The sequence below is a fragment of the Lygodium microphyllum genome, chromosome 29 (genome assembly GCF_053477565.2).
Source record: "Lygodium microphyllum isolate KBCC chromosome 29, Lygodium_microphyllum_v1.1.10, whole genome shotgun sequence".
Lineage (NCBI taxonomy): Eukaryota > Viridiplantae > Streptophyta > Polypodiopsida > Schizaeales > Lygodiaceae > Lygodium > Lygodium microphyllum.
This window is the reverse complement of record NC_141163.1, coordinates 19,273,256-19,298,366: the sequence shown is the minus strand read 5'-3', so window position 1 is coordinate 19,298,366 and position 25,111 is coordinate 19,273,256.

Below are 25,111 nucleotides of genomic sequence, written 5' to 3'. Positions count from 1 at the left end.
AGAAAAGTCTCTGTAATAACCACGAAATAGGGGAACAAAGAGAGAAAGAAAAGAATATTTTTAATGCTTGGGAAGGAAAATAGATAGCAAGGGAAGAGAGAGACAAAAGGTGAGAAAGGGGGGAGAGAGAGCTCATTTGCATGCTGAGAGATTGAGAGAGAGAGAGCTATTGAGAGAGAGATAGAGAGCCATAGGTCAAGAGGCAGCAACAACCAAAAATCCTTGGCATCATCACATTTGTGTGCTCCAGGTATGCTCTGAGTCTTCCCTAATATTTATTGCATGAATCCAAAACCCTAGATGCATCAATAGGTAGTGTGTTGGATTGGTTTAATCAATTTCTTGCCATTTGACATTTTTTATGTTCCACCACTCAGAAGGTGATTCATGGGACTTAGATGGCCAAATTCTCATCGGACTCAGATGTCCACATAGCTAGAACCTATCATTGAGGACAAGATTAATGAACTCTCAACCATGAGCCTACTAGTCTCTCCCATGTACTTGAGAGCAAGAGAGGCAACATCACCACATGCACAGCCCGCATAGGCAGAACATGGACACCATGAATAGATGACCTACCCAAGAGTAGTGGTAGGAAGTTCATGAAGCAGAGGAGGGAAAGACAATTGGATAATTTCTCACCACACTTATATCAACTCTTGTAACATTTCCACCAAGAGAATTTCTTAGGCAAAACCCTGCACTGTGGCAAGTGTTTGTGGCAAGTGTTGAAGCAATGGGTAGAATAAACCAATAGACATGAACTACAAGGCTTGCCCAACTGTGACGCTTTAACACACATACCAAGCCTAACATTGAACCCAATTTTTAAGTTCCCACAAGTGAATGCCTTTTGGAAAGGCACTAAGATGCATGCAGTCTTACTTGTCGTTGCCCTAGGAGATACAACATGGAAGGGGATAGTAGACACAAGAGTAGGAGTTAACGTACTTAGCCATGAAATCCTGCAAGATTGGGGAAACCCACCGGTGGAAACTGCATGATTCAATGTCACTCTTGTGAATGGGATGAAGGTTAGACCCTTCGAATTCCTAAAGATTGGCCTTTAAAGATAGCGGGATTTCAATTCTCTGTAAAATTCATAGTCATGAAGGGAGTGGATTATGATATCATGTTAGGCAGACCTTGGATGATGAGGAATACCACAGTGATAGAGGATTGGGATAATGTCTTGATATTCTTAGGCAATAGATCAGAAGTAGTTCAGGTAGAGATGGACACTTGGAAAACCTCACTAGTGGACCTAGATGCCATCTCTGCCATGCTAAAGGGTGACTCAAAGGCCAAAAGTGATTATGGACCCCTAACTAAGTACATTCCTTGTCTTGAGGATGACCACGAGGTTGAATACATGTATCGGAAACCATTGATCTCCCATTCTCAAATGATGAGGATGAATATAGGCTAGTTATAGACTCAGCTAGCAAGCCCAACAAAGCCATAACTTCTAACCTAACCATAGTGCCCCTGTGCCTGATGGCCAATAGTTCCATGAGTCGACCGACACCAATCACCTATCATGTCCCAACTTACAAATTGGAACTCAATGGACTTCTAGAGTACCTATCAAGTGAGCTAGCTGGCAATCCAACTACAAACCTAAAGCCCCTCAAGAATCTCATAAGGAGTGGTGATGGACTAAGGTGCATGACTTAAACCTGTTATACAACTGGACTCTTATTACAAGTGAGAAAACACTTGAGGACAAGAACCCTGAAAACAATGCATAGTCTAAGTATGAGGATTCTGAGGATGAGTACGAAGATTTGTTGTTCCAATAGTGAGGAAAGCCAAGGGAGGTGGAAAGAGAAGAGGTAGTGTAGGAAACCCCTGAACAATCACCGATCCAAGAAGAGCATCATTCCCCCACTCTAGTGAGCCCTCCCGCTTCATTCTCAATAGGGAATTTGGGGGAGGAAGAATTCAACATAGTTCAACAAGAGGAGGCAGAACAAGCCACTAAGGAGAAAGAAGCTTATTGTCCCACTCAACAACAAGAAACCTCTAGTGAAAGGACAATCAACAAACAACGAGGCTCAAAGCCATCAAGCCAAGGGCAAAGAAGAAGAATCATGCTAAAAATTCCTATCAAGAGAACTAGGTTCACCACCAAAAAAATAGATAATTGCAAAGGGTTGAAGAAGAATCTAGGAAACGTGAGGAGTGCAAAAAGAGACAAGAGGAAGAGGAAGAAAGATTAAGATAAGAGGAGGAGGAGCAAACGGCTCTTTCCATTAGAAGATCAGTGGAGCAACCCTCCTGATCTTAGGAGTTAGCCATGATGAGCCCCACACAGGAGGATGTGCCAAGCACAAGTGCTGCTTAAAATAGGCTGGATAAAGACCAATGGCACAAGGTAAGGGGAAAGGATCCTCTGCACGCAATCGCACCAGCCATGGCCCTGACAACCACTTCCATGCAAGGAACCATTGAGGAGCTAGTAAATGAAAGCAATGTCATCGCTTGGCTGGAGTATATTGTAAGCAAGGTGCAAGAACTTGCACCTGCACCAAGCAAAGGATCTCCACTCATTGCAATAACCAAAAGGCCAGTAGAGGTAGTAGCTGATGCAAAATTGAACCAAGAGTCTAAGGTACCCCACTTGGAAGTATCTACTACTTCAGTTCCCTCAACCATGTGTGGCACAGAAGAGTTGAGAGCGGAATTTAGGTGACGGGAAGTGCTTCAAAATAGCTAAAAATTATGAAGATCAAGGGAAAAATATTCACTGTCAAAGGCGGCAGCTCGATCTAGGACGATTTTAAGCGCCAAAGTGCTTTAAAGGCGCCCGAGCAACACTTGTTGATTTTTCATAATTTTTCAGACAGTCGTGCGGGTTGACACAAGCTACTGGCCAATGCGGGATGCTAAGCCGGACGCCCAGGATTTTTCAGAGCTCGATTCCGAGTCCGGACGGGGAAATGGCCAAGAAACCGGTCAAGATGCGAAGAGGTGGACAAAATTTGGCCAAAATGAGTAAGTGACTCTTGGGAGCCCAAGATTAAAAGTCACATGAAATGTTAGATGCAAAATCGTGGTGAGAGAAAGGAGGAGGAGATGGCGCCATCACGTCCGAAAAATGCACCCTCAATGTTGATCATCTCATCTCCAGCCTGCAAACAACCCCCCCCAATCATCATTGCTCTTCATTCCCCTCTGTATCCTGACTCTATCGCCGCCCTTCGCTCGCGCAATGATGCCCTCTTTGGAGAATTCTGATTTCAGTCTTTCTCTCTCCTCCCTCTCTCTCTTCTAAAGGCAAGATCATGTGGGAAGAAGGAGCAATGAAGAAAGAATGATGGAGGTTTGTCCGGCATGGACCGGATTGCTCCACGGGCTGAGAATGGTGATTTGTGATGTTGCTGGACATGAAGTGTTGCTGTTTTCCAAATCTACAGCCATGGATACAAAACCCGAAACACGCGTTTAAGCGGTAAACTAAAAAATTACAAAGAAAATTTAGTGTTTTATGCTTTTGATTGATGGAATGCCGTTCATATGGACTAAGATTTGATTACGCTGTTGATTCTTCTGAGTTCTTACTGCTTATAACCAGAAATTATGAAAAACATGCATTTCATGGCTCGAAATAATGTCAAGAAACCCGAAAACGTATGAAAAATGGGGAAAAACAAGGGTTTTGGGCATATAAATGGGGAAAACCGTCGATACACATCAACTAATCTTTCAATTTTGTTGCAAATGAACTAAGGGCCACAGCCCACAAACTGGTTTTCATTTTCAGCAATTTAAAAAAATACAAGAAAATGAAGAAAATGGCGGGAAAATGATAAAAAAACCATGAAAAATAGGGAAAAAATACATTTGGGGCTACGAAAAATATAGAAAAATAGGATTTATGTTTGTTGATGTATAGCAAGGCTGGGGCATGAAGTTATGCTTCAGTTCAGCCTTGTTTATATGTTTTAGTGCGTGTTTCCTTCCTTTCTCCACATAAAATGACAAGGAAACCCTGAAAGAAATGAATGCAATGATGCACTATCAAGGGGGAAGGGTAGAGTTGTGGAAAAAATGGTTAAATGCCGCTGAGCATGAGGAATAATTTGCTGATTTTATATGCATTGCATCTAGGACGGAATAATAATGATAAAAATTAAAACCTAGTAGCACGAAGATCACTTCGGTGCTAGGTGTTGCAGCGAAGCATAAAGCGGTTAGAAAGAAAAGCATGAAAGAGATGTTTTGCACTTGCACGCTGCTGGTTTTTAAAATATTTGAGCACTAGGCATCCACCTCTTTGCATGATCATTTAGAGGAAATTAAAAGTATCAGAGTCAGCTCCTGGATATGCATAGCAATTGTTTTCAGTAGGCCTGTGACCCACCGTTGAGAGTGTGAGGTTCCTATGCTGTAGGCTAGTCGTGGGATCATAGAGGGGAAGTCAAGTAAGGACAATGGTACATTCCTGGATACGCTTATTTGGTACCTTGAGTGACGTTTGTGCGAAATGTCTAAATGTTGAGCGACGCATCGAGGGGCCAATCCCCAAGGTGTAGGAGAGTCGCAGAGGGTTGACGGCATTCAGCCGTAGGAGGAACCCCATGTGTATGTGATTCGAGCCTTTTGGCTATGTGGAAGGGACTCCCTCTGAGGAGTAATATTGGGTTAGGATCGGTTGGACTACAACGTATTACAAACGCAATGTTTAGGAAGGCAGAGATTTTGATAGACGCTCCTGGCCGCGAGGCCGAGGGGTTGTCTTGTGCATATGACGAGATCCGGCTAGTGCATGAGCCAGTGCCGGCCCGTTTTTAGGTCCATCAGTGGTGCGTCTGCCGGGAGCTGCTTAAAAGTGGCGGTTCTCGAATCCTGGTTGTTTAAGGACCAACTTGCAGTTTATGCCAAAGGATACTGAGATTGATCCGTTAATTATTGATAAGCATCGTCTAGCAGAAATCCAAAAGCAAGAAAGAGACGAAAGAGCTAGGCGACGTGCTGAAATTTTTAGGAGATATTCCCCTAAGCGTAGCGGTGCTGAACCCTTAGGAGGGAGTGGATCTAGTGGTCTTAGGACCACAAGTAGTAAGTTAGGAGAAGGTGGAAGCTCTAGTGCTCCCCTTTCTGCCATAAGCCAGTCCACGTCAAGTACGGGAGGTGTAACCCCACCGGTCCTTATTCCTAGTGCAAATCCAATCCGCGTCATGGCGCAGCCTATTGCAATTCCAGCAGGAACGACGGATTTGCCGGCTCTAGGTTACCCGCTACCCATTTTTAATGGGCTAGTTGAGGAAGATGCGGAACTCCACATTAGGGAGTTTCAAAAGCTGATGTTTAACTGTCGCATTCAAGAGGAAGGACATTTAATGATGTTCTTCAACATGACTCTCAAAGGAAGAGCCGCTATATGGTATCATGGTTTAGAAGCCGGAACCATATTGAACATTGATGCATTTTATGGAGCTTTTCGAAGGGAGTTTGCCCCTGAAAGGGGTGGGCAATACTGGTTGCGTGTACTCAACGTGACCCGCCAAGATCCACACGAGGATATTCGTGCTTATGCGAAGAAGATCAAAGAGGTTTTCCGTAAGTTGGACACCTCCATTCCTATCCCCGCAGCTGCCCAATTGCAATATTTCCTACATGGGTTGGACTTCAATATCCAATTGCAGTTGAGTAGTGTCCCCTTCGGGGATATAGATACTGCCATTACACGAGCACAAGAGGTGGAATCCCGACTACAAGCAGCCTATGCTTCTAGAGGCAATTCGAACATGGGTTTAGTATTGGAAAATAATATGGCAATAGCCAATGGCAGTAGTGGCCAAGGGATAGCGATGGCTAACCCTAATGGGAGAGGGAACATGATGCAGAATGTGCCTTTATTACCAGCTCCCCCTAGCATGTCGATGCCTACGGGCAGTCAAATGGCTCCAAATGGTGGAGGCCAGGCGGTCAATTCTAATACCATGCCTGTGACTCAACAACCTGTGCCTAATCGAATTGTTAGGCCGATGGAGCGACATGGTAATGACCAAGGCTATGAGTCGAGTTCTTCCAATGTTCTTGGCGAGGTTAAGGACATGATGAAGCATTATACCGACATGATTACGGAGCAGTATCGACAAATAGCTGTTGATGTCAACTTCCTTAAAAAACAACAAAATTTGATAGGAAGTAGATACCCGGAGGAGGGTGCACCGTCGAGGTTTAGTTGTAAATGGTGTGGCGGGCAGCACTATCCAAGAAATTGCCCAAATGTTAAGTGCGACATTTGTGGAAAATCCGGCCATCTAGCAGCTACTTGCTGGAGTAAGATCAGTTCTCTCCAGCGTGGTAGTCGGCAACCAGGGCCTATTAATCATCGTGCCCAAGGAAATGACTCCCAGCCAGAAAACGGGCCTAAACAAATACTTCAACGACCAAAGACTACAGTGGAAGAGCTACCAAGTGGTAGTGGGGTTAGTTTGATTGAGGCTGTACGCGTTAATGATGCTGAAACCTCTAATTTGTGTGCTGTTCTTACAAGAGGTAAAAAGGGTAGAGAAGCCGACATGGATAAGCCTGTCGACGGAAACCCTAAACAAGGCGACAAAGGAACGCAAGTTTTGGATCCTGCCCTAGAAGGGGGACCTTTGAAGCCCGTAGAGAGTAAAGCCGATAAGGAAGCACCAAAGAAGAAGGTGAAAGTTAAGAAAGAGGCAATAAAGCCAGTTCAGCGACCTAAAGAGCGGATGGTTTGGCGTGAAAAGCGAGCTCTATCGAACTATCATGAATTCGATTTGGCGAGCTCTCTTTGCGAAGTCAAGCCGGATGTGAACCTTTTGCAGCTTATTAAGCTTTCCCCAGGAGTACGCAAGGAATTTAGAAAGATTCTACGTACCGGGTATATCGTAGAACCTTTGGGTATTGCGCGAGTTGGTGATGACTGGTTCGAGCATGCTGAGAAGCATTGCCCAAGGGTTGCAGCCTATGTCGATGGGATATTAGTAGATTATGCTATTGTCGACACGGGATCATCTGTTAACATTATGAGTTCTGAACTGATGGAAAGGTTGGGTCTTGCGATTCAGAAAGATACTTCCACAATTCTCAGAATGGCAGATGACAGTTTGAGACAGCCGGAAGGCTGCATTACTAAGGTCCATGTCACTGTTGCAAATGTAGAATGCATGTTGGACTTTAGGGTGATTCGTTTTGCAGGGCGGCCAAGTTACCAAGTATTACTTGGACGACCTTGGATCTTGCAAGCGGATTGCCAAGTGGATATACCCGCCGGTCGATTGATATTCGGCAGAGGTGCCCAGCGTGTGGTGGTTGATGCTTATCCTGAGTCCCCGCAGAGTGAGCGAGCTCCTCTATCTTCTACAGAATTGGAGACATTAGAAGATTTATCTGCCAGTGAGACATCATCGAGTGATGAGTCCAAAGAGGGATCCACCACGGAGGACATCTATCAGATCACTTTGAACGAGCCGATAGAGGGCCAAGAGCGTATAAGAGATGCAGATGTTATCGAGCTAGACCTTGGTACGCTTGGTGATTCGCGGCCAATCAAATTAGGCTCTATGCTCAGCACAACAGAAAGGGAGGACTATGTGGCCTTGATCCAGGAATTCCGTGATATTTTTGCCTGGAGTTATGATGAGTTGAGAGGCATTCCTCCTAGTCTTGCTGTTCATACAATTCCGTTGAAAGAGGGCAGTCGTCCTGTACGGCAGAAAGTAAGGCGTATGCCTTTCGAATTGAGGGACGGGCTGTTTGAAGAGTTACAGAAGCTTCGAAAAGCGGGTTTGATTTTTCCTGTGCAACACACGGAATGGTGTTCGCCAGTTGTGATTAGAAAGAAGAAGAATAATCAGATCCGTTTATGTGTAGACTTTAGGGAGCTGAATAAGCAGACAGTTAAGGACTACTACCCATTACCATTTATTGACCAGATTTTGGATCAATTAGCGGGTAGGGAGATATATTCATTTATGGATTGCTTTGCAGGATATAACCAAATGGCAATTGCAGAAGAGGATAAGTTGAAAACAACTTTCATTACGGTATTTGGTACTTTTGCTTACCATGTGATGGCCTTTGGTTTATGCAATGCGCCTGGTTCGTGGCAACGAACAGCCGATAAGACATTCGGTGACATATCCCCTGAAGAGTTGAGGGTGTTTATTGATGACTTAGGGGCCGCCACCGTGAGAGAAAAGCAATTGATCATTTTGAGAAAATGCTTTGAGCGCTGTAGACAATTTTGCATCGCCCTAAACCCACGGAAGTGTGCTTTTGGAGTACCTTATGGGCTATTGCTGGGCCATGTGGTCAGTTCGGTAGGAATTGCGACAGACCCCGAAAATGTCAAAGTTATAATTGCCATGGGTCCACCATGCACTCCGAAAGAAGTTCATAGCTTTCTGTCTTCGGTTGGTTACTACCGTAGATTCATTAACGCCTTAGCAGAAAGAACGTTGCCGCTTACAAATTTATTGTCCTTTAGCTGTTCGTTTGTATGGGGTGACCCTTGTAAGGTAGCATTCGAGGATGTGAAACAAGAGCTAGCAAGAGCGCCCGTTTTAAAAGCACCTAAAAGAGGTGAGGTGTTCTATATATTCTCAGCAGCCACCATGTATAGTATCAGCTGCTGTTTAGCCCAAATTTGGGAAGAGAAGTGGTACCACCCAATTGCTTTTGCCAGCCGGAAGCTGGGGGTATCCGAAATCAATTACACCTACATGGAGAAGCTGTGTCTAGCGATGGTCTTTGGGACCAAGAAGTTCAGGCATTACATTCTCTATGAGAAAGTCGTGCTTTACACGAAGGCGGAGGGACTTCGACTATTGATGAATAAGTTACAGCCGCCTGATCGTTTAGCGAAGTGGTTGATCACTTTGCAGGAATTTGATTATGAAATCAAGAGTAAGCCACCAAGGTTGCAAGGCATCGTGGAATGTCTAGTGGACTTTGGGGAGCCGAAAGAATCTGTGGCTAAAGGTAGTGACATGGAGATGATATTTAAAATAGATACGGCATCTATTCCCTCCTGGTATGCTGCAATAACGCATTATTTATCAACGGGAGAGGCGGGATCCGAACTATCTAAGGCTGAGAAAAGGAAAATTAAGCAGCAAGCGTTAAAGTTTGCCTTGATCGCAGGTACATTATATCGGCAAGGGGTTGACGACATCTATCGCCGATGTGTGATGCCTGACGAGGTGCCATTCATTTTGGAAGAGTGCCATGATTCTGCTTGCGGTGGCCATTTTGCTGGACGTCTTACAGCACAAAAGGCTTTAAGAGCAGGTTATTGGTGGCCTGCCATCTTCCAGGATGCGTTTGCGTATGTTAAGAGATGCGATATTTGCCAACGACATGATAGTCGAGAGAATAGGAAACGACCACTCACCCCTATTATGGCGATACTTCCATTTGAGAAGTGGGGAATAGACTTTGTGGGTCCTATTACTCCGTCATCGACTACACAAAAGTGGTACATCATTGTAGCAACTGACTACTTCACAAAGTGGTCAGAAGCACGTGCAACAAGGAAAGATGATGCTAAAGAAACTGCTAGTTTCCTTTTAGAGCAGATAATATGCCGGTTTGGTCCGCCGAAAGAATTAGTGTCGGACCGCGGAACCCATTTCCTGAATAAGGTGATCAAAGGTTTGACAGAGTTGTGGAACATCAAGCATAACAAGACAACCCCATATAATCCGCAAGCCAATGGTCAGGTTGAAAGTACCAACAAGCAGCTTGTGGGCATCCTGTCCAAAACTGTGTCGGAAAAGAAACGGGATTGGGATAAAAAGTTATACGTGGCAGTGTGGGCTTATAATACGACTTTCAAACGAGCCACTGGCCATACCCCGTTCAAGTTAGTATATGGGGAGGAGTGTGTCTTGCCTTTGGAAATTGAGCTGCCGACCATTCGGTTTGCCATCAATCATTCTTTGAGCGATGAAGATGCTCTTTTTGAGCGCTTGACGACATTGGCCCATTTAGATGAGCTTAAGTTGCAGAGCTTATTGCACCAAGAAGTGGCAAAGCGCCGAATGAAGAAGCTACACGACCTCAAAGCCAAGAAATACACCTTCAAGAAAGGACAGCTTGTTCTGTATTATGACGCACGACGTGAATTATTCCCAGGCAAGCTAGAACCCAAATGGGATGGGCCCTATAAGATCGTTAGAATAGGAAAGAATAAATCCACAGTTTTGTTAGCTGACCTTGAGGGGATAGAATTTAAAAATAAGGTTAATCTTAATAAGATTAAACCTTATTACTTCTGATTGCACTAATGTTATGACTGCCTTGCAGGTCTAGGCAAGATTGGTCAAACATCTGCAAGGAAATCGTGATAGAGGTTGATGGGTCGTTTGATTCCTTATTTAGAACACCCATATTTGGAACAGAGGTATCATCAGGGAAAGCTCATTTGGTGGAGCAAAGGATACAAGGTGATTGAGCAAGAAGGCGGGACATTTATTTGGGAAATCAAGGTCTTCTGCCATCACTGCCTACAAATTTTGACGAGCATCCCTGTTCAATTCAATGATGATGGAGGGATGGAGCCTACAGTCCACCCGTTGAATATGCTGAATTTCGATTACCATAATTACGAGTAGAGTTCAGGATGGCAGAATATGTAAACCCTTTATGGACGTACACCTTGTACTTTGATGGGGCGTCCAGGGGTGCATGCAAAAAAGGAAGTGTAGGAGTTGTCATCCGAGACCCCCGACGACGCATTGTCATGAAGTTAGCTGCTTATCTCGGGGTGAATTTTACCAATAATATGGCAGAATACAAAGCCCTGATCATGGGTTTGAATATTGCAAAAAAGGGTGGTATCCGCCAGTTGTTGGTGAAAGGGGACTCTCAGTTGGTTTTAAATCAACTCAATGGGACGTACATGGTGCGGAACCCGATCCTTTGTATGTACCATCACACTGCCATAGCCTTGCTAGACGAATTCGATAGAGTATCTTTTCAGCTGATTCCACGGAATTGGAATCAGTTTGCCGATTCATTGGCTAATCTTGCGTATGAAGAGGACCTCTTCTTTAATTGTGGCCCTTGTCCCGATATATCTATTGATGGTGAGACAGGACCTGGTCGTTTGTGGGGTATGCTTTCTGAACATGCCCTTTTTGGCAGATGATGGTTGATTTGGGTGATGCAGAGGGTAAGCGAGACTCATCTACCTTTATTATCTCAGACCCATAGACTGATTCGACGACATGTGATGCGAACACCTCTTGCGATATACGCAGGAGGGATAGGTCATAATTTAATGCACCTAGTTTAGGGCTAGAAGCCCTGTTCCCCTGGGAATAGTATGCTTTGATGTCTATCATGGTTGTTTCCAGGTGGATGTTCTGCATAGTATTGTTTGATTTCATTAGGCCAAGAGGGCCATTTCCCTGTCTAGTGCGGGTGCGTTTAATTGGGTTTTTGTTTAGTGTTGTGCTGGACAGGTTTCGCGGGTTGTGGAATTTTGAGGAGCTTGGAGGAGCCTTTGCTGCGATGGAAGCTTCTTGTGGCCACTCCAGGTGATATTTCTCCTTTACGAGTACCTTTCTTTCCTGTTATATGTGTATTTGTACTTGTCGAGGGGATCTATTTTTTTTGGGGTCGGCAACCAAGGCATGAAGTCCCAGGGTTAGGCTAAGTATGTTTGAGGGAGGTCAGAGTAGTCATTGCCTCCTGTAAAGACATTGTTAGACATTGAAAGACCTGGTTTAGAAGGAAGTCCTAGTGGCCTTGTTCTGCTAACCTGCTAGGCAGCCGTTCTAGGAGTTCTTGTTAGTAGTGAGGCAGTTAGAGAAGCCTGCTAGAAGATCATAATGATGATGCCAAGAAATCCTGACTGTCCTAAAGGATGACTATCAATACGAAGGTGTGTAAAAAGGGGTTCTAACCCCTATCAATGAAAAGAAAAGAAATGAAAATATATAAGCGGTTGATCATTGCCTTGCGAAGGCCTGGTAGGTTCCTGGGGACGAGTCAGACCCGGGGCCGATACCTTGTCTTCCTAGGGGTGGCTTCTTGCTGGAAAAAGTAATATCAAAACCAGGAAGGTTGGAGCGAAAAGAAAAGTGAGCGTTAGAAAAGGATTAAGTGTCGCCTTGCGAGGGCTTGGTAGGTTCTTGGGTGCCGAGACAGGTCCTGAGACCGATGCCCTGTTCTCCTTGGGTCACTACGCTCAGCTCCCTCCTTTTTACATGCCCAAGTATGTTCATACAATCAAAATCCTCAACGAAGAACTGTACTAAAAGAAAATATTCTTTGATCAGGCTATAGGAGTCCTCGCCTTGGAGGAGCTCCTAGTGGTGTTGTCTTTAGTTGGTGAGTAGTTCAGACTACCACTTAGGGCAACCTCTTTGACATTTCTTTTTAGTTTGGCTGTGTTGGCGCAGCTGGTTAGTGATTCACTTCGAATCTTCTATTAAATGATGCTAGGCCTATTCCTTGTGGATGTTATGCCTTGGTTCTGCCAGGGGTAGGGGGAGCATTGTGCTGAGTTTTATTATAATTGTTTTGTATCAGTTTGCTGCTTCTTTGGTTGTTTATGTGCAGATATGTTCATGGATTCGACGGGCTGAGTCGCCCTATCCCGTGGTCGCCAATGAGAGCGGAATTTAGGTGACGGGAAGTGCTTCAAAATAGCTAAAAATTATGAAGATCAAGGGAAAAATATTCACTGTCAAAGGCGGCGGCTCGATCTAGGACGATTTTAAGCGCCAAAGTGCTTTAAAGGCGCCCGAGCAACACTTGTTGATTTTTCATAATTTTTCAGACAGTCGTGCGGGTTGACACAAGCTACTGGCCAATGCAGGATGCTAAGCCGGACGCCCAAGATTTTTCAGAGCTCGATTCCGAGTCCGGACGGGGAAATGGCCAAGAAACCGGTCAAGATGCGAAGAGGTGGACAAAATTTGGCCAAAATGAGTAAGTGACTCTTGGGAGCCCAAGATTAAAAGTCACATGAAATGTTAGATGCAAAATCGTGGTGAGAGAAAGGAGGAGGAGATGGCGCCATCACGTCCGAAAAATGAGAGCGGAATTTAGGTGACGGGAAGTACTTCAAAATAGCTAAAAATTATGAAGATCAAGGGAAAAATATTCACTGTCAAAGGCGGCGGCTCGATCTAGGACGATTTTAAGCGCCAAAGTGCTTTAAAGGCGCCCGAGCGACACTTGTTGATTTTTCATAATTTTTCAGACAGTCGTGCGGGTTGACACAAGCTACTGGCCAATGCGGGATGCTAAGCCAGACGCCCAGGATTTTTCAGAGCTCGATTCCGAGTCCGGACGGGGAAATGGCCAAGAAACCGGTCAAGATGCGAAGAGGTGGACAAAATTTGGCCAAAATGAGTAAGTGACTCTTGGGAGCCCAAGATTAAAAGTCACATGAAATGTTAGATGCAAAATCGTGGTGAGAGAAAGGAGGAGGAGATGGCACCATCACGTCCGAAAAATGCGCCCTCAATGTTGATCATCTCATCTCCAGCCTGCAAACAACCCCCCCCAATCATCATTGCCCTTCATTCCCCTCTGTATCTTGACTCTATCGCCGCCCTTCGCTCGCGCAATGATGCCCTCTTTGGAGAATTCTGATTTCAGTCTTTCTCTCTCCTCCCTCTCTCTCTTCTAAAGACAAGATCATGTGGGAAGAAGGAGCAATGAAGAAAGAATGATGGAGGTTTGTCCGGCATGGACCGGATTGCTCCACGGGCTGAGAATGGTGATTTGTGATGTTGCTGGACATGAAGTGTTGCTGTTTTCCAAATCTACAGCCATGGATACAAAACCCGAAACACACGTTTAAGCGGTAAACTAAAAAATTACAAAGAAAATTTAGTGTTTTATGCTTTTGATTGATGGAATGCCGTTCATATGGACTAAGATTTGATTACGCTGCTGATTCTTCTGAGTTCTTACTGCTTATAACCAGAAATTATGAAAAACATGCATTTCATGGCTCGAAATAATGTCAAGAAACCCGAAAACGTATGAAAAATGGGGAAAAACAAGGGTTTTGGGCATATAAATGGGGAAAACCGTCGATAGACATCAACTAATATTTCAATTTTGTTGCAAATGAACTAAGGGCCACAGCCCACAAACTGGTTTTCATTTTCAGCAATTTAAAAAAATACAAGAAAATGAAGAAAATGGCGGGAAAATGATAAAAAAACCATGAAAAATAGGGAAAAAATACATTTGGGGCTACGAAAAATATAGAAAAATAGGATTTATGTTTGTTGATGTATAGCAAGGCTGGGGCATGAAGTTATGCTTCAGTTAAGCCTTGTTTATATGTTTTAGTGCGTGTTTCCTTCCTTTCTCCACATAAAATGACAAGGAAACCCTGAAAGAAATGAATGCAATGATGCACTATCAAGGGGGAAGGGTAGAGTTGTGGAAAAAATGGTTAAATGCCGCTGAGCATGAGGAATAATTTGCTGATTTTATATGCATTGCATCTAGGAAGGAATAATAATGATAAAAATTAAAACCTAGTAGCACGAAGATCACTTCGGTGCTAGGTGTTGCAGCGAAGCATAAAGCGGTTAGAAAGAAAAGCATGAAAGAGATGTTTTGCACTTGCACGCTGCTGGTTTTTAAAATGTTTGAGCACTAGGCATCCACCTCTTTGCATGATCATTTAGAGGAAATTAAAAGTATCAGAGTCAGCTCCTGGATATGCATAGCAATTGTTTTCAGTAGGCCTGTGACCCACCGTTGAGAATGTGAGGTTCCTATGCTGTAGGCTAGTCGTGGGATCATAGAGGGGAAGTCAAGTAAGGACAATGGTACATTCCTGGATACGCTTATTTGGTACCTTGAGTGACGTTTGTGCGAAATGTCTAAATGTCGAGCGACGCATCGAGGGGCCAATCCCCAAGGTGTAGGAGAGTCGCAGAGGGTTGACGGCATTCAGCCGTAGGAGGAACCCCATGTGTATGTGATTCGAGCCTTTTGGCTATGTGGAAGGGACTCCCTCTGAGGAGTAATATTGGGTTAGGATCAGTTGGACTACAACGTATTACAAACGCAATGTTTAGGAAGGCAGAGATTTTGATAGACGCTCCTGGCCGCGAGGCCGAGGGGTTGTCTTGTGCATATGACGAGGTCCGGCTAGTGCATGAGCCAGTGCCGGCCCGTTTTTAGGTCCATCAAGAGTACGACGAGCTAGTGAAAGAGCCTTAGACATGACAAGATGAGTGAAGAAAGAAAGGCCATGCTTGTTGCTGAGTTGGACAAAGAAAGGAATGCCGTTGCAACCTACTGCCTAGAAAAAACAAGGTAGATAGCCATAGTAACTAGGGAGGTGATGGCATTAAAAGAAGTTTTGAAGGAAAAGCAAGGTGAAGAAAGTCTAAAAGACTTGTATGATGAAGAAAGGGAGAACCGCATTTCTCTAGAGGCACAATGCACTCTCATATCTTAGGACAAGCAATGCCTTGATGAAGAGGTCAATAGTTTGAAACAAGAAAGAGAACATCTATCTAAAGAACTACAAGAGGCAAAGGTGCAAGGTGGGCAAGAAGAAAGGAGAAACATGGCGGAGTTTTATAACCAACTACATGTAGCACTCCACAAGTAGGCCATCCTAAGGAAACAGATGGAGCGTCAAGACTGAGAAAAGGAACAAATGAATATATTATGGTGAGAGCAAGAGTAGGCAATCACTATCCTAGCCCAATACCAAAACCAACATTTGGAGCAAATGAAAGGGAAGATGGAAGAATGGGTAGCCAAGAATGAAGACATGATTAAGGACTTAGCTTATCGACTGGCCCATTCAAAGAATGAATGCATTATGGCAAAAAAGCAAAGCTGTAGTGGTGGAGATAGGGATGCTGGAGCAGCAAAAAGCCTTCTTAAACACAGTATTAAATGTCACTTAGACAAGAGAGGAAGAGAAAAATAAGGAACTTAGAAGGAAAATAGAGCTAGAAAAAATAGCACTTAAATGTGGACTCCATGCTAAGGCACCCAAACGTAGCACCAGCTTAGGAGTGGAGGAACAAAGAGTCCGTTTATCACGTCTAGATTAACCCTGCAAGAACTTGAAATGCTAGGGTTTGGGGAGCCAAAACAATGAGCCCAGTCTCCCCCTGAAGAGTAGAGACAACCAATACATGAAGAGGGACCTAACTTTGAGCATGGCCATATTAAGGAAGAGCAGCCGCACGAACCAAGCCCCCCATTGCAAACACAAGCATAAACAGAAGAGCATAGTGTGGAATCCATATCCCCTGAGAGAATCGTAAAAATGAGGCACAAGTAGAGGGAGCCAGTAGAGCTAGCACAAAGAAAACTCCAAGCCAAGTTGCTACAAGTTTCTGATGTCGCTATCTCTCAAGGGGGCGAGTGTGATCCTGTGAACTAGAGCCAAGAGCATGTAGTATAGGAGCAGTGGGAGAATCGCAGCCAACCATTTGAATTCGCCTTCACCTTCCCTCAAACACTAGATTGAGTATTATCTCCAAGGGTGGTGGAGGAAGTGATAAAGCTCTCAGCAGGCTAGGGAAGCAATGGTCATCAGCAGAAGAGGAGAGAATTAGACACCCCATAAGATGGCAACAAGAGTCTGCAGATTACTAGGAGGACAAGGTGGTGGAGGTGCCCATGAAAGTGGAGGGGTATGAAGCACAATCTAAGTGGTACAAAAACATCTAGGACTCTAACTTAGATGCTTGGATGGGATTCTTAGCACACTACCATATGAGAAAAATGATCCTACCTACATGCCCTACTCTTGAAGAATTGGAGTTTATTTCAATTGGAAGGTGCATGGTATGATTTCCCTAAGATCTATAATGTGAATGCCACATCTCTAGAGAAATGTTTAACCTTCATCGAGAGGGACCTCCACCCATCCATAGCAAGCTTCCTCATCAATGACTTCTCTTCTTGCCCAAATCCAACCTTCATCACCACTTGTAATGATCTCTATCTCTTGCAAATATTACTAAAACAAAATCCTACTATAGAGGAAGAGCGGTTATTACTGCCTCTCTTTTTTGACATTAATGTAGGAATAGATAGTTGCACAATGGCCTACCTCATGATGAGAACTACCCTCTTGCCAACATTTTAGATGAGCTTATTAGAAGATATGCGCGATAGTAGGTTCACTAGGTGTAACCGCCTGTTTTTATACACCATGTCCCTCAATGTAAGAATCAATTTGAAGGGCTATATGCAAAGCAAAGCTTTCCTAAGAAAATCCCTCAAGCCTTCCCCCGTAGCTTTGATTTGTGCCAAGTAGACAGAGTAGTTAAGTTGGTAGCAACTCGAGGCACATTGCTTCGAGTTTCGGGGTAAGGAAGTTATCAAGGGTCCCTATTTTGGGGTACAGGCCTATTCCCAATGGTAAAGGGAATATTCCTTGACCGACTAGTGAAGGCTCATATGGTAGGTCGGTCAAGCTGACCTAACCGCCTTCACAGGCTATAAAAGCTAAACCCCTTCACAACCATCCATCATCTATCTTTCATCCAGTCAGAGTTGTTCTAGCTAGGCTTAAGCTCTTAACCTATCTTCTGTCTAGATCGCCATATAAGCTTCATAGTGGAAACACACGGGTGGACAGATCCATCTTTGTATCAGTTGTTTGGAGCTATAGATTTTTTTTAAATTCTCCTCTTATCTGTTGTGTACTCTCCATCTCTTTCTCAAATTCTGTTCGCTACATCGTGTAATTTTTACATGGTATCAAATCCCAGGGGGGTCTAGGGATCAAAGAATACGCAAGAGGCAAAGGCTTCAACAACAAAGAGGAATGATTTCATCTTTGGCACATCAGGTTGCGGTGCAATAGGTGGTGTTGCTATTAAATGGTACAAACTACACCTTCACAAAGGCAAGTTAGATGGTACAAACTACACCTTGTGGAAGTTCAAAATTACAACTATCCTTGATTCTTATGAGCTTTTGGAGACTGTGGTGGGGACTGACGGAGAACCACAACCTACTATCCCTAACCCATCAAATTCTAGTGTGATGATTCCTCCAAATGTAGATCTTGTATAAGCTTGGAAACGAAGGAATGCAAATGCATTGTGTGCCTTAGTTACAAGTTGTTCTAGCAATGTTTTGACTTTGATTCAGCATTCAACCAAAGCATCAGAGGCTTGGAATGTACTGAGGAGTCAATATAAAATGCAAAACCAAACAAGGATTCAAAATTTGGAGAATCGACTAGCATCGAAGAAGTTTACTGAAGGAGAGACAGCTAAAGCATTCATAACTCGGATTAAGAATCTACACAACTAGATGGCTGGTGCTGGGATACAAAAGACTGGCAAGGAGCTAACTCGAAGATGTCTTCGAATTTGTCTACAAAAGTTTAATGGACTAGTAATTGCCCTTAATACTCATGTGAGACCTCAAGTTTGACTTTTGAGGAGTTTTTTGCATTATTGATGGAGGAGGAGTTGAGGCTGAAAGCTTGAGAAGGAAGCAGCAATGGAGATGCTGCATTCTCTGCCACCAATGCAAAAGGCAAAGGTGGTTCCTCCACCAAAAATGATGGTGACAAAAAGAAGAAGGGTGGTAAGAAGAACTTTCAAGGAGAGTGCTTCTACTACAAGAAGAAAGAATATGCAACCATATATTGTCGTGTCAAGAAGGCAGATGAAAAGAATGGTACCCTAAAACTAAAGGGAAAGAGATAGCCAATATGGCTAAAAGGCATAAGAAGAATCTACCACTGACTCATGGGTGTTGGATAGTGGGGCCTCCCATCACATGACCAACAAGAAAGGTCTATACATTTCTTTACAACCTCTACAACAATCCATCACTGTGACGGTTGGAAATGATGCAAAATTTCCTACTGTGGGTAGGGGTACTATTTCTTTTGTTGCTGCAAATGGTGAAGTCAAAAAGCTTTCAAATGTGTTGCATGTTCCCGAAATTAGAAGAAATATGTTATCAGCTGCCCATAACTGATATTGGTCGAGAAGTGAGGTTCAAAAAGACAAGTGCAAGAAATTCTCAACAGTGCTGGCAAAGTTGTCGACAAAGGAGAAAGAAGGAACAACCTGCATGAGCTAAGTGCTCTTACAACCACCGCTAGAGTGGGAACAAGTAAGCTTTGGCATGAAAGGTTTGGACACATTGGATTTGCAGTGTTGAAGGAGATGCACAAGCAAGGTATGGTTGCTCACCTACCTGTAGTGATGAGACTGAATTGAAGGAACCATGTGAAGCTTGTATGATGGGCAAGCAACAGCGAAATGCATTTCCACAGAAAAGCAAGAATAGAGCACATGCTCCTCTAGAGTTGGTGCATGTTGAATTGTGCAGTAAGATACCTACACATGCCTTGGGGGGATCTTCTTATTTTATGTTGATTGTCGAGAACTACAATAGGAAGATGTGGGTGTACTTCCTTCATGATAAGTCTCAAGCTTTTGGTAAGTTTAAAGAATGGCTAAAACTTGTTGAGAATGAAGCAGGGAAAAGTGTGAAGAAATTTAGAACATATGGTGGTGGTGAGTTCAAGTCAAAGGAGTTTGAAAATTTTGCAAGAGCAAAGGGATTAAGTATTAATTGATGATGCCTCACACACCTCAATAGAATGGTGTTGTGAAACGCAGGAATTCCACCATTTTGGAGATGGCAAGATGCATGCTAAAGGGCAAGGGATTGCCTAACCAGTTTTGGGCTAAAGCTGTTAATACTACAATCTACATTCTAAATTGGAGCTACACAAAGGCTCTCAAGGGAAAAACACCTCATGAGGCTTAGATTGATAAAAAACCATATGTCTCACATTTCAAAATTTTTAGATGTGAATGGTATGCACATGTTCTAGATGAGAAGAGAAGCAAGTTAAAACCAAAAAGTAGAAAATGTATCTTCTTGGGTTATAGTGATGAGCAGAAGGCTTACAAATTATATGACCAAGAGGCAAAGAAGATCATCATGAGCTATGATGTGGTGTTTAAAGAGAAGGCAAGTTCTTCCACTTTATCGTCAAATGAAGAAGTAGTCCACTATGAACATGTCCCAAGAGCTGTCCCTATCCTTAAGGAAAAGTAAGCATCATCTTCAAATGATGAGGAAAAAGTTCACCAACCTAATATCACCCCACCATAAAAGCCATTGTTGCATTGGATTAAGCAGCTCTATGACCACAATAATCCTATGCCTACATCTATTGAGAAGAATGCAGACGGACTAAGGAGGTCTTAGAGAATAGAGGAGCAAAGGAGGGCTTCTGCTTACATAGTCAATATGGCCTTGATGGTGGTTGAGATTATGAGAGAAGTAAAGGATCCAACTGATATAGAAGAAGCAATTGCAAATCCAGCATGGAATGTAGCTATGCAAGCTGAGTATGATAGAATAATGAAGAATGACACTTGGGAGCTAGTGGATCCGCCAACAAAGCAGAAGATTATTGGCACCAAGTGGATCTGGAAGGTAAAGTACAAGGCTGATGGTACCTTAGAAAAGTACAAAGACAAATTGGTTGCCCAAGGATTTTCACAGGTTGAAGGGTTTGATTTTCAAGAGTCATTTTTCCCAATTGCCAGAATGACCACTATTTGCACAACACTTGCAATGGCTGCCCACAAAGCAGTGGCTAGTTTACCAAATGGATGTTAATTCATCATTCTTAAATGGTGACCTCAAGGAGGAGATGTACGTGGCTTCGCCACTAGGGTTTGAGACCCCCCATTTTGAGAACAATGTGTGTAAGCTGAAGAAGGCATTGTATGGGTTGAAACAAGCCCCTAGAGCATGGTACCAACGAATAGATAAGTTCTTTTCTAGCTTAAACTTCAAAAGATTTGCCTCAGATGCAAACTTGTATGTTTACAAGGATGGTGAAAAGTCTATAGTGATTGCCCTATATGTGGACGACCTTCTTATTACAGGTGACTATGAAGATATGATCAACTAAACTCAAAAGGCTTTGAGTTCTGAGTTTGACATGACAGACTTGGGCTTGCTGCACTATTTCTTGGGGATTGAAGTCTGGCAAGAGCCATGAAAGATCTTCATCTGTCAAAAGAAGTATGCATGGGAGATCTTGAAGGCATTTGGCATGACCAAGTGCAAGGAGATAGCTACACCTATGGAGGTGAATGCAAAGTTATCTGTTGGTGATACATCAGCACTAGCAGACATTGGGAGGTACAGCACGTTGGTTGGCAGTCTGATCTACTTGTGCAACACTAGACCAAATATCAATTTTTCCCTTGGTTTTTTGAGTAGGTTCTCAAACAAACCTCATGAGAGTCATTGGAAAGCTGGGATGCGAGTGCTGAGATACTTGAAGGAAACTCTTGACTATGGTATCACATACAATTCCGGAACTTTTCTTGTGGGGAATTGTGAGTCAAATTAGGCAAGAGATAGTGATTCTAAGAAGTCAATTTTTGGTTATTGTTTCTCTTTGGGTTCAAGAATTTTCTCTTGGATTAGTAAGAAGCAGCCAATAGTGGCATTATCTTCTATCGAAACAGAGTACAAGGCAGCTTGTTTTGCTGCATGTGAAGTAGTATGGTTGAGAAGGATCCTATGGCATATGAGAGTGTAGGATGAAGAACCAAATGTGCTAAGATGTGAGAATCAGAGTTGCATCGCCATTGCTAAAAATCCAATGTTTCATGCACACACCAAACATATAGAGATCTAGTATCACTATGTGCATGATTTGATCAAGGATGGGATAGTGGAACTGGTCTACTGTCCAACGAAGGAGAATTGAGTGGATATCTTCACCAAAGCACTTACGAAGGATCTTCTTCAAGTTCATCTTCAGAGACTCGGCATTGTGTTGAGGAGGTAGTTCACCTGCCGATGGGCATTGAGGGGAGGTGTTAGATATGCTCAATGCCCCACCCTCATAAGGTGCCACCAATGATCCATGATGCTCAAAGTTTTAAGACCCCCATTATGAGGAGAAGCCATATGTGAGCCCAAATATTGGTTGAGTGTCCTGACTTGTATGTCAAATAAGGTTTATGTGACCAAATGGCAAAAAAGGTGACCATTGTTAGCAAGGTTCTACTCAAGTCAACCTCTGTACACTTAGTGCCTTTTTTACAATTGTGATTGAGTAAGGGTGTTGAGAAATATGCAATCACACCCATGTGAGAGCCTCTTTGTATGGAGCAATAGGGCAAGACACAAGAAATTTACTAGAAAGGATGTCTGAAATGCAGGATGCCTGAATCCCATAAGCAGAGTGGAGAAAAAGGGAACCATCATGAGCCGATAAAGTGATCTACCTTCTTATCATTCAATGATGGAATACTATTGTACTTTCTCCTTTCAGTCATAGTCTGTGTCATACTCAAGATTTATGTTTATGAGTCCAAGCTTCCATCTTGGAACCTAATTCACTTGAGTAACAATTGGTCTGGGTCTAATCTTTGGGTTAGATGGAGTAGTTAAGTTGATAGTAACTCGAGGCACATTGCATCGAGTTGTGAGCTAAGAGAGTTATCAGGGGCCCCTATTTTGGGGTCCACGGGTAGTTCCCCGGCCCAAAGATAAAGGGAATATTCCCTAGAATATTCCTTGGTTGACTAGTGGAGGCTCATATGGTAGGTCGATCAGGCCGACCTAACCGTCTTCATGGGCTTTAAAAGCTAAACCCCTTCACAGCCATCCATCATCTATCTTTCACCCAGTTAGAGTTGTTCCAGCTAGCCTTAAGCTCTTCACTTATCTTCTGTCTAGATCGCCATCTAAGCTTCACAATGGAAGTGCACGGGTGGATAGAGCCATCTTGTATCATTTGTTTGGAGCTAAAGAAACTTTTTAAATCTCTTCTTATATGTTGTGTACTCTATATCTCTTTCTTAGATTCTGTTCGCTGCATTGTGTAATTTTTACAATGAGAGAGGGAGTGTAAGAGAGAGAGAGAGTCTGTGTGTGTGTGTGTATGTGTGTGTGTGTGATCATGGAGAGGCTATTGTTCTCCTCTCTTCATCATCATCTTCTTCTCTTCTCTTTCCTTGAGCACGTGGCTATGGATCTCAAAGTTGGGAGCTTGGAGATGGAGCTTACTTGAAAGCACATCTTGGATCATGGAGCCACCAGCAAATTTGTGGGAGGAGGCAACTCAGTCGGATTCAAAGGTTGCTCACTACACTTGTGTGTGTATGAGTGCGCACAACTATGTGAGAGGTAGCCATAGCTCTCAGCTTGAAACACTTGAAGTAATTAGCAGTTTGTGGATCTTGGCGGTGTCCTTGCGAAAGCGATGATGAAGATCCATGATGTCTTTCATGTGAGCCAACTAAAACCATTCATTGGGACTCCAAAAGACTATTTGGAGGAGTTTCCTCCCATGAATGAAGAGGGTCCTATTTAATACATTCTTGAAGCAGTTGTTGGGCAGAGATAAATTCAGCTTCACACTAGATTGATCAAAGACTATTTGATCAAATGGCAAGGCCTATCTCTAGAGGAAGCTTCTTGGAGACTAGCATCCATTTTGGAGGAATTTTTCCACCTCAAGGATGTTGTTTTGGCTGAAACTTAACCATAGTTGGCCACTGTAGAGACTGCTTCTAGAAAGGAAACTATTTTGCACCAATTTTGATCTTGAAAAATTTTCAGTCCAAAACCCCACCTATATAGGCTGAAAGTATGCTTCACGAGCTATGCATTGACACCTCAATTATTATATTCAAAGCTCCCCATCCAAAGTTATGAGCATTTTTCTACAACATTCTTGTTTTGGACACTACTTTATCCAGGGCCCTGATTTTCATAAATGGTAGATCATCTTGCATGTGGGCCCACTTGTATGATGTCTCATACTCCCTACGCCGCTCTAGGCCCCATTTCACATGGTACTCAATCCTCTCCTCTACTCATTTTCCTTGTATTCATGCATAAAGTAGTACTCTACTACCTCTCTTCTCCCCCCCCCCCAAATTCTCATTTTGTTTTTAAGGACAAAAACCTTTTGAGTCAGGATGGCTTGTGATGAGTGGACATATGGGAATTACAAGGAAAATACTAGTCATACCAATGGTATTTAAGGTGTAAGAGGGTTAGGTCAATCATTCATCAATCAATCAAAAAACTCTCTCTCTTCACCTTCATAGCATCCATGGCTTCCTTCCTCTTCTTTCTCTCTTTCCCTCTCTTTATGTCTTTCTCTCTCTTCTTCTAGTATTTCTCTCTCCTTGTCACTCTCTTTCTCTCTCTTCTGCACTCCTTATTCTCTCTCTTAGGTCTTGTTAGGTTCATTCATTACAAGGCTTCACCACTTGGTCTCTTACACTCACACTCTCACTCCCTTGCCCTCAATCTCACCCTTTTCCTCACTCTCACTCTCTCTCTCTCAAAGGATGCATAGGGATGCACGACCCATGGGAGCTGCGCACTTGTGAAGGTGTTGTTTTGGAATTGTAGAGGTTTCCATGGCATAAAGGTGAAATCATTAATGCTATGGTTGGTGATTCTAACATTGTGTTCCTCGCCGATGGGAGTGGGAGACATGTAGAATTCTAGATATCCCAAGGTACACAATTCATAGCGCATATCAGCCACATGTAGGAAAAAGAGGGCAAGGAGGAGTTGCATGCATATACATATGTCATTTGGAAGGAATGATTGATGTATGTAAAGTAGACTAACATAAGCACTACATATGGATTATGCTCAAGCACACTGCACCAATGTACATTGCGAGATGTTACATTCCACATAAGGAGTCCCCCTTCTATGCATGACATGAAGTGGATTCGCAAGAACCTTTTGAAGATTTGAGTATGGATGCATGCACATATATGCAACAAGGACATGTGATGGTCTTAGGTGATTTAAATGCGCATATTGGACGTATGCAATTTCAGCCCATAGCACGTGATGAGCTAGACAAGGAAGAGGTTGTGGATGTAGATGCACGTTGGTGTAGAAGTCTAAGGATACAAACATTAATGCTCATCGACGTGCTTTGATGGATATGGTTAATGGTTTGTGCACATGCTAATATTGAATGGTATGAATTTTTTTCCCGATACTAAAGGATACACGTGCTACTCAGCTAGTGGAGGTTCTAGTGTGGTAGACTATGCAGTGGTACACATGAATGATTTATGCATGATTAGAGAGTTCTGGTTAGGTGGAAAACATC